This window comes from Engraulis encrasicolus, chromosome 6 (genome assembly GCF_034702125.1).
Source record: "Engraulis encrasicolus isolate BLACKSEA-1 chromosome 6, IST_EnEncr_1.0, whole genome shotgun sequence".
In the NCBI taxonomy this organism is placed as follows: domain Eukaryota; kingdom Metazoa; phylum Chordata; class Actinopteri; order Clupeiformes; family Engraulidae; genus Engraulis; species Engraulis encrasicolus.
In genome coordinates, this window is record NC_085862.1 from 14,766,396 (window position 1) to 14,768,895 (window position 2,500).

At 44.8% G+C, this 2,500-nt stretch overlaps 1 protein-coding gene across 1 annotated transcript in view; it reads right to left on the reverse strand.

Moving 5' to 3' along the window:
• map1sa (microtubule-associated protein 1Sa) overlaps positions 1 to 2,500 on the reverse strand; it is a 73,908-nt gene that overhangs the window by 47,527 nt on the left and 23,881 nt on the right. The window lies entirely within an intron of this gene.

Sequence of the window (2,500 nt, forward strand, 5' to 3'; positions counted from 1 at the left end):
TTCTCTCCATACGGAGATATGGCCACATTCGCCGCTGCCATCCACCCAGTAGAAGTCAGAAAGAGGGACAGAATGAGTGTGTGTTTGCTGCTTGGTGAACAGTGTTTGTCTGATCCCAGGATTATTGCGTTTGCGTCCGGATAGGTGGCTACCCGCATCACCGGAGGCTGAATGGAGGGAGCGCAAGCTAACAAAGAGTGCTCGTCCAATCATTATCATCCTCGTGAGATAAAAACTGTCCTTCAGAGTCAGAATAGGCAAATAACATGCTCAGAACTTCGTCACGATTCAACTTCTCACTAGCCATGATGAAATAGCTCGCTGATAGTTCGCTGATAACAACACAAACTCAACTCGCACGCCTCGACACAAAGACGCAAAGTGGCTACTTCCGCATTTTGTGGTCGCTTCACAGGTCGCGTCAAAAATACTGAATCAGAGAGATTCTAGAATGAGAGGGGACATATGGCGGCCATCTTGGTGACGCCTCCGGGGTGCTATTTCGCGATTAAGTAGACCAGATCTGAGAGTCAATGGGAAAAATGAATGGGGAAACTGAGTATAGGACGGAGGGGAACCCAGCGGTTGTGAAAACCATATGGTTGAAACGACCGTGAAAAACTGATCAATCTAGACTACTTGGTTGTGTCATACGAGTCAAAATAAAGCTTTTTGAGCCACTTTTCTCACGGTTTTTTTGACAGAGCGCAGGCGCAGTAGTTCCATAACGGCACGAGAGCAACGGCTTTTCAAAACTGAGCATGTGCATAATTTCGCGTGCGCCGATGCAGCCAGATGATTGGATCACTGGCAACGCAGCTCAGCAGGCACATTGGCTCTTGTTACCAGAAAGGCGGGAGATGTGCGGGTAGACGCCATATTTGCGTTACGAATCTTCACCGTTAATTTCTATGTACCTGTTCTATCTCCTCTTACTAGAATATTTCTGACTGAATCAAACAAAGATATCGCAAACCACGCCCACTCAATGCAAAAGCGTGTGCTCAAGTTGGGTCTCCTAAAGGGTGGTTTATGCCTCGAGATCAGCGTCACTGCATCATGATGCAGTGAGCCGCGCAGTTAACGTAGTGAAGCCCCCCCCATCACGCAGGTACTCTGGGGCACCTCCCCAAAATTGTGTCTCGACGCAGGGAGCGACGGCGTGAAAGGGCGAAAATAGGTCTCTGATTGGTCCTCTCGACCAGCCTGCTCTGTCCTCGAGTCGAGAACAAGCGCTACTTCCTTGTTCTACTACCTTCGTCGTCGGTCTACGGACTGTGAGCTCTTCATTAAATAAGTTGCCCGTGCTTTGTTGTTTGATTTATTTACACGAACCGAAGACAACACATGCGCTTGCAAGTTACGACGCTGAAGTTATTTGGACAGTTGAACAGTGGTTCCGAGGTCGAGGAAACATTCCGCTTCGTCCTCGACAAATGAGCCACTTCTTTGTTCCAAACTACTACTGTGGCTGCCAGTGCGATCAAACATGCACGTGATATAAAGATTTAATGTTTCATTTTCATTTTCATTCTCGTCGAGTCTGTGATGCTAAAAAACAACCGACACGTCTAGTTTACTCTTTGTATTGAAGGCAGTTTCAGCGTGGAATGACATCGCGCAGACCGTGCTTCAAAACAGGGCATAAACAAGAATTAACTGCATCATGGCTGCGTCAAGCTCACTCTGTGGCACAAGTAGGAAGCATAACTGAGCCTTAAGGGGGCGTTGTCCCCTACTTCTTCTCTTTTTGAGGTGTTTGCGCAAGACATGCGCTACTGCCATTTAAAAATTGGGGAAACTGTGTGGGGCAGTTCTGAAAAATGTAAAACATTGTTACAGCTTTGCAATTATTTGACAGTTATGTGTCAGTTATTGGCAACTACTTGACTAAACTCTTATCCTTATAGGTGAAGAATTACTTTTATGTATGATTTTTTTTAATTAACATTAATGTTTAAGATGATATTGAGTTCTAAGAACTAAGAAGTATTGGAAAAAAATAAATGAATGGCCTGAAAGGCAAAACAAATCAGTCTTTGTCTCGATCCTTGTTTTATGCCAAAGAAGACATAGTGATCAGAAATACTGTGCATTAATGGTTTCAACTATCTTGAATTGCAAACTAACCATTTAAAAAATGTAAAATAAATAACGATTAATCGCGATTAACTTCCATATTTTTATGAGATTAATCGCGATCAAAAAAATTAATCGTTTGACAGCCCTAGTAGTAAGCAACTTTGGTTTTGAGAAATTCACCCCAGAGTTGTTCCCACTTTGTTATATTGGTGATTCATGCTACAATTCATCTTGGAAATCACCACCCAACGCCACATGGCCAACACATACCTGCCATAATCCCCCCCTGGCCAGTGTGATTTACTCGCAGGATTAGCAGGCGAGCGCCAGGCAGCCGTGACAGACTACTATGGCATCATGTAAGCAGCCAGTCACCCATGACAGCAGTCCGTGTGAGTCAGAGGCCAGCAAATCTCTC